Here is a 12,055-nt window from a genome sequence, read left to right as displayed (position 1 = left end):
GTCTGTGAAACGTGAGCCTGTGCCCTTTGGCCCATAACCTGAAAGCTCCAAGCCTTGAGGATGAGCTTATGATTAAGGAACTGCCCTGATTTCTTCAAACAAGTCTTCCTGATGAACTTAGAATATTACAGACACTTTACCTAATGAGATACAGACTATTTGAAGAATAAGTATACTGTGGTATTTAAAAGAATACATATCCAGAGTCACGTCAGCATCATGGTTAACATGAGCCTTTCCTTTTTTTCCTCCCCTCTAACATGTAATTGGACATCCATAAACGAACAAAAGCGCCTCTGCACAGCACACCAGGACACCCGAGAACTCCATCTATCTGTGCATACAAAAGTGGGTGGATAGGACCTCAGAAGAGGCTACAGAGCTAAGGGAATTGCAGAAGCAGTAGTGGCAGCACCAGCGGTGACCTCTCTAGCAAACGAAGTGAAAAGTAAAAGGGGGTGAGTGAAAGGCTGTCAGTCCCTGTGGGCTGCAGCTGGAGGGTCCCGTTGCTCTTCAGTAACACCCTGCATATCTGAAGAGAGATATCAATGACTGGTGAGGGAAAGGGAACTGAAGGAATATATCTCCTGCTGTGTGCCCTGAGATGCCAGCAAGAGGTCTGCCCATGGACCTCTGGGATCCACCCCCCCACTCGAAGAACCCCCTACCAGGCCATGGGCACACCCAAAGCCCCAAATTTTAAGCACACATCCCCTCACACTCTGCTGCCACCTTTTAAAAAAAATTCCCCCCCCCCCCGTTTTTTTTCCCCATATGTACATTCCCAACCTTAGCAGGGAGTCAGTGCCCATAAGAGAAACCAAAACGTTTGCTCTAGTGCCACCTTCTGGAAAACAAAAGGAAGGCTCTTAACTACCAACCTCCTGAATTGAAGTAAACAAAACCTTACCTAAATAAGACAGGTGCTCCCTAGTTCAAACGCAGCAGTAGAGGCACGTTTTATCAAAAACTATGAAAAAAAAAATCATAGTAACACGGTATCACAAAACGAAAATGACAATTCTCCAGGAACTGAACCCAAAGATACAGAATATTGGAATTGAACAGATAAAGAATTCAAAATAGCTGTTATGAACAAATTCAGTGAGCTACAAGAAAACTCAGAAAGGCAATTCAGTGAACTCAGGAATAAAATTAATGAACAGAAGTAGTATTTCACCACAGAGATGATTGGTTATTTTTTTAAGAATTTCAAACAAAAATTCTGGAGCTGAAGAACTCAATAAATGAGAAAAAGAATGCATTAGAAAGCATTGGAAACAGCAGATCAGATGGAAGAGAGAATAAGTGAGCTTGAGGATAGGAAATTTAGAAATGATTCAAGTATAAGAGGAGAGAGAATGAGAGAGTGGCATGGACATATATACACTACCAAACGTAAAATAGACAGCTAGTGGGAAGCAATCACATACCACAGGGAGATCAGCTCTGTGCTTTGTGACCACCTAGAGGGGTGGGATAGGGAGGGTGGGAGGGAGGGAGATGCAAGAGGGAAGAGATATAGGAACATATGTATAACTGATTCACTTTGTTATAAAGCAGAAACTAACACCATTGTAAAGCAAGTATACTCCAATAAAGATGTTAAAAATAAATAAATAAAATTAACATTTCAAAAAAAAAAGAGATTAATGGGTATACCAAAAGGAGAAGAGAGGGAGAAGGGGGCAGAGATCTTATTTAAAGTAATAATAGCTGAGAACTACCCAAATCTGGGGAAGGAACTGGATTTAAAACTCCTCGAACCTAATTTACACCTTATCCAAGACATATTATATAATAAAACTGTCAAAAGTCAATGATAAGAATATTAAAGGCAGCCAGAGGAAACCCTCCATTAGGCTATCAGGAGAAACAATGGAGAGACAAAATAACCAGAAGTCAAAAGATAAAATTGGCAGTAGTAAATCCTTACATATCAATAATCACCTTAAATGTAAATGGATTGAACTCACCAATCAAAAGGCACAGAGAGGCTGGATAAATTTTTTAAAAATAAGACCTAACTATATGCTGCCTACAGGAGACTCTTTTTAGCTCTCAAAACACACACAGGCTCAAAGTGAAGGGATGGAAAATGATACTCCAAGCAAGTGGAACCCAAAGGAAAGCAGGCTTAGCCATACTTATATCAGACAAAATAGACTTCAAGCAAAACAAAATGGTAATAAGGGACAAATAAGGTCATTATATAATGATAACGAGGTCAATACATCAAGAAGATAAAACAATTGTAAATATATATACTCCCAACACCTAAGTTCTGAAATATATTAAGCAAATACTATTATGTCTTAAGGGATAAATAAGAGTAAAGCAATAGTGGAGGGCTTCAATACCCTGCAGTCAGTAAAGAATAGATCTTCCAGACAGAAAATCAATAAGAAAACATTGGAAATGAACCATACTTTATAGAATAAATGGACTGAAGAGACATATACAGAATATTCCATCCAAAAAGAGCAGAGTACTGATTCTTCTCAAGTGCACATGGAACATTCTCCAGAATACATATATGACAGGACACAAATCTTAGCAAATTTAAGAAGACTGAAGTCATACTAAATATCTTTCCTAACCACAATGGTATGAAACTAGAAATCAACAAGAGGAAAGTGAAGAGCTCTACAGATATGTGGAAACTAAACAACACCCTTGTAAACAACCAATGGGTCAAAGAAATCAAAAGAGAAATAAAAATTATCTCGAAATAAATGAAAATGGAAATACAACATATCAAATCCTGTGGGATGCAGCAAAAGCATTTCTGAGAGGAAATTTTATAGCAACAAATGCATAATGCACTCAATCCCTTGGTACCTGCAGGAGATTGGATCCAGGACCCCACTTGGATACCAAAATTCATGGATGCTCAAGTCCGTTACACAAACTGTCATACTATTTGCATATAACCTCTGCATATCCTCCCATATGCTCTATCTAGATTACCTATGATACCTAATATGATGTAAATGGTATGTAAATAGTTGTAAATGCAATATAAGTAGTTGCTGGCATGTAGAAAATTCAAGTTTTGCTTTTTAGAACTTTCTGGAATTTTTCAAATATTTTTGATTTACGGTTGGTTAAATCCCCAGATACAGAACCCATGGATACAGAGAGCTGACTATATTAAGAAATTAGAAAGATCTCAACCTAACTTTGCACCTCAAGGAACTAGAAGAAGAACAAATTAAACCCAAAGTTAGCAGAAGGGAGGAAATAATAAATATCAGAGCGGAAATAAATGAAATAGAGACCAGAAAAACAATAGAAAGGATCAACAAAGCTAATAGCTGTTCTATAAAAAGATAAACAAAATTAACAAAACTTTAGCTAGACTTAACTATGAAAAAAGAGAGTAGACTCAAATAAATTAGAAATGAAAGAGGAGATATTGCAAAGGATAACACAGAAATACATATAATCATAAGGGATTACTGTGAACAATTATATGCCAATAAATTACATAAACTAGAAGAAATACATTTTTAGAAATACACAACCTACCAACACTAAATCAGGAAGAAACAGAAAAACTGCACAGACCGATAACAAGAGATTGACTCAGTAATCAAAAAACTCCCCAAACAGAAGACTCCAGGACAAGATAGCTTACCAGTGAATTCAACCAAACATTTAAAGAAGAATTAACACCTTTCCTCCTCAAACTCAAATACTGAGGAGAAATGAACACTAACAAAGTTATTCTACAAAAGCAGCATTACCTTGATATCAAAACTAGATAAGGATACCACAAGAAAACTATAGACCAACATCCCTGATGAATAGAGATGCAAAAATTCTCAACAAAATATCAAACTGAATTCCAGAACACATTAAAAAGATGATATACCATGATCAAGTGGGATTTATCCCTAGGATTCAAGGATGGTTCAACATATGGAAATCAAAAAATGTAATATATCACATCAATAAAATGAAAGATAGGGGACTTCCCTGGTGGCGCAGTGGTTAAGAATCCACCTGCCAATGCAGGGGACATGGGTTCGAGCCCTGGTCCAGGAAGCAACTAAGCCTGTGCACCACCAGGGAAGTGGCGCAGAGCAGCTAAGCCTGTGCGCCACAACTACTGAGCCTGTGCTCTAGAGCCCCTGTGCCACAACTACTGAAGCCCACGTGTCTAGAGCCCATGCTGCGCAGCAAGAGAAGCCATTGCAATGAGAAGCCTGCGCACTACAATGAAGAGTAGCCCCCACTCACCGCAACTAGAGAAAGCCCGTGCACAGCAGTGGAGACCCAACACGGCCATAAAGAAATAAATAATAAATAAATAAAAAGAATAAATAAAATGAAAGATAAAAATCACATGATCACTTCAATAGATGCAGCAAAAGCATGTGACAAAATATAACATCCTTTCATGATAAAAAAACCTTTAACAGACTGGGTATAGAAGGAACATACCTCAACATAATAAGGGCCACATATAACAAACCCACTGTGTGGAAGAGTGAATCTGAAGTGGTTCAGTAAAAACATAAAAAAGATGTTTTTGCTGAAGAAGAAGAAGAAAGGAAAAAGGCCACTCCAAAAGAAAGCTAGTAAAGAAAAAAGAAATCCTGTCCTGATAATGTAGTTTCCCTGGCTTGCTCATAGTGGACTGTGGAGCAGGAATGGCTCTGGAGATGTTTCAATTAAAAAATATTCATAGCCAAAAAAAAATTATACTCAATGGAGAAAAACTGAAAGCTTTTCCTCTAAGATCGGGAATAAGACAAAGATGTCAACTCTGAACACTTCTATTCAACATAGTAGTGGAAGTCCTAGCTAGAGCAATTAAGCAAGAGAAAGAAATAAAATTCATCCAAATCAGAAAGGAAGAGGTAAGTGTCACTATTTGCTGTTGATATGATCTTATATATCGAAAATCCCAAGGAGTCAGTTTAAACTGTTGGAACTAAACGATTTCAGTACAGTTGCAGGATACAAAATCAACATACAGAAATCAATCGCATTCCTTTACACTAATGAAGCAGCATCTAACAAAGAAATAAAACTATCCCATTCACAATAGCATCAAAAGCAATAAAATACTTAGGAATAAATTTAACCAAGGAAGGGAAAGTTCTGTATAATGAAAACTACAAGACTTTGCTGAAAGAAACTGATGAAGACACCAACAAATGGAAAGACATCCTGTGTTCACGGATTGGAGGAATTAACATTGTTAAAATCTCCACACTACCCTGAGCCATCTACAGATTCAGTACAATCCTCATCAAAATACCAAAGACATTCTTCACAGAAATAGAATAAACAACCCTAAAATTGGTGTGGAACCATGAAGACCCCAAATAGCCAAAGCAATCCTGGAAAAAAGAACATAGCTGGAGGTATCAGACGTCCTGATTTCAAACTATACTACAAAGCCATATTAATAAAAACAGTATGGCATTGGCACAAAAATGGACACATAGAGCAATGGAACAGAATAGAGAGCCCAGAAATAAATTCCAGCATATACGGTCAACTAATATTCAATAAGGGAGCCAAGAAGACCCAATGGGGAAAGTATAGTCTCTTAAAAAAATGGTGCTGGGAAAATTGGAGAAACACAAGCAGAAAAATGAAATTGGACTCCTGTCTTACACCACTTGCAAAAATTAACTTGAAAAGGATCAAAGACTTAAATATAAGCCCTGATAACATGAAACTCCTAGAAGAAGATGTAGGGAAGAAGCTTCTTGATATTGGACTTGGCAATGATTTTGTTTCAACATGGTGCCAAAAGGACAAACAACAAAAGCAAAAATCATCAAACTCAAAAACTTTTTCACAGCAAACGAAATCATCAGCACATTGAAAAGGCAACCTACTGAATGGGAGAAAATAATTGCAAATCATATAGTTGATACGGGGTTAACATCCAAATATATAAAGAACTTACTCAATAGCAAACAAACAAACAATCCAATTTAAAAATGGGCAGAAAATCGGAATAGACAGTTTTCCAAAGAGGACATCAAGATGGCCAACAGGCACACAAAAAGATGCCCAATATCACTATTCAGCAGGGAAATGCAGATCAAAACCACAAACAGATATCTCACACCTGTTAGAATGCCGATCCTCAAGAAGACAGAGACAACAGGTGCTGGTGAGGAGGTGGAGAAAAAGGAACCCTTGCACACTGCTGGTCCGAATGTAAATTGGTCCAACCCTATGGAAAACAATACGGAGGTTCCTCAAAAAATTAAAAATAGATCTATCATACAATCCAGTAATTCCCCTTCTAAGTATATACCCAAAGGAAATGAAAGCAGGATTTTGAAGAGATATAGGCACTCCTGTGTTTACTGCAGCATTATTAACCATAGCCAAGATACGAAAATAACCCAGATGCCCATCAACAGATGAAAGGAAATAAAGATATGGCATATATACATAATGGAATATTATTCAGCCGTGAGAAAGGAGGATATCCTATTTGTGACAACATGGATAGACCTTGAGCACATTATGCCAAGGAAGATAAGACAGAGAAAGACAAGTACTGCATGATATCACTTACATGTGGAAACTTAAAAAGTCAAACCTGTAAAAAACAGAGTGAAATGGTGGTTACCAGCGGGTAGGGGATAAGACTGATGTTGTTTAAGGGTACAAACTTGCAATGAGTAGTAAATAAGCCACAGACATCTAATTCACAGTATAATGAATATAAGCCATACTAAAATTATGTAAAGTCATAAATACTGCTACAATTGCAATCATGTTGCAGTATATAAATATATCATAGCACATTATACACCTTAAATCCACAAAATGTTACATGTCAAATTTATTCAATAAAAAATACATATATATATATGCATGCATACATACATACCCTACACCAAAATTTGGGGCCATTTCAAAGATTAATAGGCTCTCTTCTAGAGGACTGGTTTTTCACTGCAAATCTTACAGGACTTTTCTATGTGCCTTTTGGACCCCATAAAAACAAACAAACAATCCTCAGTTCTGCTTGGTCATACTGTTTGGCACAGCAGCACTTTTACATGTGCGTGCGTGTGTGTGTGTGTGTGTGTGTGTGTGTAATGAAGCATCAGGCAATTAAATTGGCGGAACTCAAACTCTGTTTTGGTAGACAGCAGCTGGAATCTCAGTTCAGTTCTTTTAAACTTCACTGGGCTACTTGGAACCTGCCCCTTACTCCCGGCCTGCACATGAGTGGTACAGTGACCAGTGAGAAATTTAGGTAGTTTATATACAGAATCTGGAGCTCCCCTTCTCTGCTGCCCACTTCTGGTTATCTCCTTTCTGGGATTTCCCTTCTGACTTTTCAGTTGCTATGGTTGCTCCTACCCTTTCCTCTGGTTCTTCAAACCACTAAGACTATCTTCATTTAAGCCTCCTCCCCAACCCCAGCATGGTGCATACAGCAACCTGCCCTTACACAAAACCCAGCAAACCCTGATGATTCACCTAGCATACGTGCCCTCTTCCAAGTGATGACTGCCCTCTGGTATCTGCCTGTTTTTTGGTCGCTCTTCAGTACCTTCAGGTAGTTGTTTTCTTTTATATTTTGTCCATATACAGTTGTCTGTGGGAGGTTGGTCTAAGAGGAACTGCTTGACCATTATCAGAAGGCTTAGCGAAGGCTGAGCCAGAAGGTGAAAGAGTCCAGGCCATTCCCAGAGAACTGCAGATTTCTCCTCTACAAGCCCTCAACTCTTGGGCTTGAACTTACATGAATGGGGTGGGGAATAAAAAAAAGGCAATGAGATCATCCAAAGCACACTGAAGAAAAGATTAATGTCCAACATGCTGGTAACTATATTATGCATCTATGTATGCATTAAAAATTACCCCACAGCTTAGTAACAACCTAACAATCAACATTTAGTATCTCTCTCAGTGTCTCTGGGTCATGGATTTGGGAGCAGCTTAGCTAAACAATCCTGGCTTGTAGTCTCCCATGAGGTTGCAGTCAGATGTTGTCCAGGGCTACAGTCATCTGAAGGTTTGATTGGGGCTGGAGGATCCACTTCCATGGTGGCTCACTCACATGACTGGCAAGTTGGCAGTGGTTGTTGGAGGAGATCTCTGTTATTCCCCAAGTGGGCCTCTTCACAGAGTTGCATGAGTGTTCTCATAACAAGGTGGTTGGCTTCTTCCAATAGAAGTGATCCAAGAGAGAACAAAGTAGAAATGACAATATCTTTTATGACCTAGCCTCAAAAGAAGGTGGTTACTTCCATAGACTCCTACTTATCACACAGGTCAGCCCTATTCAGTGAGGGAGGGGAGTATACAAGGGTATGGATACCAAGAGGTGAGGATCACTGCGGCGGGGGGAGACATTTGAAGACTACCTTCTACAGCATCTAAAATCTTTTATATTAGAGAATCATTCAATGATCTTTAGGACAGGGGCAGTGTGGTCGATAATGTATATAGGTTTGCTTAATATGTGTTCAACCCTTTTTAGCATGTAGATGATGAAAGACATACAAACTATTATATTCCCCAGATTCCTTTGCAGCTGTAGTCTGAGAAGTGATTAAGATTCCATCAGTCAAGGGGAGGTTGGGGGAGGGATGGATTGGGAGTTTGGGGTTAGCAGATGAAAGCTATTATATATAGGATGGATAAACAACAAGGTCCTACTGTATAGTACAGAGAACTATATTCAATATACTGTGATAAACCATAATGGAAAAGAATATGAAAAAGAATGTCTCTATATATGTATAACTGAATCACTTTGCTGTATAGCAGAAATTAACACAACACTGTAAATCAACTATACTTCAATAAAAACATTTAAAAAGAAACAAAGATTCCATCAGTCAGATGCACTCAAGTGTGACTTGGCTTTGAAACTAAATCAATGTGTGGAAAGAGAAGATAAATGCAGAGCATGCACATTATTGGAGACTGTGGCTGAGGCAGTGTGGGGTTTTTTTGCCAATAATTGATGGCAGCTTCTTAATTGGGACCATAGCTGCTGGTTTTTTTTTTTTTAACATCTTTATTGGAGTATAATTGCTTTACAATGGTGTGTTAGTTTCTGCTGTATAACAAAGTGAATCAGCTATATGTATACATGTATCCCCATATCTCCTCCCTCTTGTGTCTTCCTCCCACCCTCCCTATCCCACCCCTCTAGGTGGACACAAAGCACCGAGCTGATCTCCCTGTGCTATGCGGCTGCTTCCCACTAGCTATCTATTTTACATTTGGTAGTGTATATATGTCAGTGCTGCTCTCTCACTTCGTCCCAGCTTACCCTTTCCCCTCCCCTTGGGACCATGGCTTCTTGATGGTAGCAATAATGGAGTAGTTCTAGAACAAGCAAATCTAATGGTAGCTTCCCAATTTGGTAGGCAAATTCCTGATCTTATAGCTTCTTGGCAGCTCCCTTGGCGGTCCCAACTGGTTTAGGGAGGTGTTCTCCGAGTTCAGCATAAAGTATATTTCTTCAGTCTTTCACCTCTAGATAAGGAGGAAATCCTTTCTGTTTAACTCTAGCTGTAGTAGATTCTATTTTCTGAAATTAGATCTTGAGTGATACAGCAAAATAAAAAGTGTAGTTTCCAGGGACTTCCCTGGCAGTCCAGTGGTTAAGACTCCACACTTCCAATGCAGGGGGTGCAGGTTTGATCCCTGGTCAGGGAACTAATATCCCGCATGCTGCGCGGTGCAACAAATAAAGAAAAAAAACAAACAAAAAAACCTGTAGTCTTCAAACACTAGATTTGTTGGACTTTTCTTCCTTGAAATTCTATAGTTAATGGAGATATTCAAGTACCTCTTGGAGAAATATCACACAAGCCATCATGAAACCAATCAGCACAAATGACCATTTTTCTTCAGCAATGCTAATCATCCAGGTGGAGGAAGAGAGAAGGCATGTTGGAGAACTGATCTAGGTGTGGAAGGTTGTGCTAAAGGTGGCAGGACAAGGCTGAGGGAGTTGATTGTAGGACTGAGAAAATGTGATGACCCAACGAGGTCCAGGATCAGTCTAAAAAGAAATAAGGACAGTAATGGGACTAACATATTGAAAGAATACAGGGAAGGGCTAGTGATCCCCAGGTGGTAGAACATTGAGTGTAATGAGTATAAAGATAGGAGGCATTTAGAAAATAGGTGGTGACAGCCAAAGAATGGAGGAAAACAACCTTGGAATTGGGATGTTAGAGACTTGGATGGGTTGTCCACATGGATGATAAGACCTCTTGGCAAGAGTTAAGGCAGAGAAGATAAATGAGATTCAAGTTCCAAAGGCTTATATAAGTGTGGAGGAGAGAACAGAATGTAGTTTGGTGGCTGTAAGGGGAGGTTGATGGAAAGTCATATGCTAGGGGGCAGGAATCTCAGACAAAGTCTTTTGCTTAGGTTAGGTTAAAAATGAACAACAATTGGAAAGGGCAGTGGAGAACTGGGAAGATATCGGCAATACCCTTCAACCAAGAAATATAGGAGTATGAAAGAAAGAACAATATCCTCTTTGAAAAGTGATGCAGGAGAAAGTCAGGATTTACTTAGGAATGTTCTGAAAAGATAGCAAAGATATAGGAAGGTTAGCTTACTATGAAGTGTGTGTGTGTGTGTGTGTGTGTGTGTGTGTGTGTGTGTGTGGCAGTGATCCAGAAGGCATCACAGAATGGTCTGGGAGAGAGTTCAGCTGGGGCATACTCAGAGCAGTATGAGAATGACAGGACAACAGAAGACTAGTGAGAGGATTGGCAAGACGTCTCATGCTTATAACTGAAGGATTATAGAAATCAGCATGGATGAACTTGACAGGCTCTGAAGTTCCCATTTTAGGGTACAATGTTTTGGGGCCAGAACTAACTCTCATGGTGATTTCTAAGTATCCTATCCTAGACTTCAAGGCAGGAAGATCTAGGTCCAGCCCCCCACCCTGGTCAGAAATGGCTCTATGGTGAGGGCTGGGCCCGGCTCTTCTTGTTTCAGGGTCTAAGAGAGGTTACACAGATTATCATCATGAGTTCCACAAGAAGGTGACAGGATTCCCTAGAGAGTACAGCTGACTCTTGAACAATGTGGGAGTAAGGGGTGCTGACCCCCCCCTCCACAGTTGAAAATCTGCATATAACTTTAAAGTGGGCCCTCTGTATCTGTGGTTCTGCATCCATGGATTCAACCAACCTCAGATCATGTAGTTCTGTAGTATTTACTACTGAAAAAAAATCCACATATAAGTGGACCCACACAGTTCAAATCTGTGTTGGTCAAGGGTCAACTGTAGTTGGTTCCATTTGTGGGGCAGGAAAACTCAAAAGGGAGCCTGAGACATCTTGCTGTTTTCAGAAGGTCAGAGTACTTTCAGAGGTAACTGCGGTAATATTTTTTTAAAGTGAAGATAAGGAGCCCCTGCAAGTGAATAACAAAATACAAGTTAAAAAATTAGCAAAAGATTTAATCAGACAGTTCAAAAAGAAGACATATGAATGCCCAAAAAGCACATGAAAAGATGTTCAACATCTTTAGTCATCAGGGAAATAAAAAATGAAAACCACAATAAAATACCTTTGGAAAAACCGGTAATTTCTTATAAAGTTAAACATACTTCCCTAAGACCCAACAATTCCACTCCTTGGTATTTACTTAAGAGAACAAAAAATAAAGCTTCAAAAAGGCTTGAAGCTTTATTCATCATAATCCCCACTGGAAATGGCCCAAGAGAATATATAAACTGGCAAGATGGAATACTGCTCAGCCATAAAACTGAACAAACTACTGATATGTGCAACATACAGATGAAATTCAAAATCATCTTGAGTGAAAGAAGCTTGACCCAAATGAGTACATATTGTATAATTCCCTTTATATGAAATTTGCAAACAGACAAAGCTAGTCTGTAGTGACAGAAATCAGCACAATGGTGGTTTCATCTATCAGGGGAGAAACTGATTGGAATGAAGCATAAGGGAAACATCATGGGGTGTTAGAAATGTTCTATCTTGATAGGGATATGGGTTGCATGGCTGTGTACATTTTTCAAAACACGTCCAACTGTACACTTTAAATAGGT

General features: G+C 39.1%; 1 protein-coding gene across 10 annotated transcripts in view; it reads right to left on the bottom strand.

Annotated features, from left to right (window-relative positions):
- Positions 1-12,055, bottom strand: part of SYTL5 (synaptotagmin like 5) — a 292,517-nt gene that overhangs the window by 49,268 nt on the left and 231,194 nt on the right. For 5 of the 10 annotated variants that reach the window (XM_082446457.1, XM_082446450.1, XM_082446447.1 and 2 more), the window contains one exon: positions 1,781-10,018. The exons of 3 other annotated variants lie outside the window; for them this stretch is intronic. The gene's annotated coding sequence lies outside the window, so the exon portion shown is untranslated. Of the gene's footprint in view, positions 1-1,780; positions 10,019-10,625; positions 11,395-12,055 lie in introns of those variants that run through there. 2 more of the 10 variants (XM_082446443.1, XM_082446459.1) reach the window with 2 other exon arrangements.

Source organism: Balaenoptera physalus, assembly GCF_965194825.1.
Source record: "Balaenoptera physalus genome assembly, chromosome: X".
Lineage (NCBI taxonomy): Eukaryota > Metazoa > Chordata > Mammalia > Artiodactyla > Balaenopteridae > Balaenoptera > Balaenoptera physalus.
This window is presented reverse-complemented; position numbering and strand designations above follow the sequence as displayed.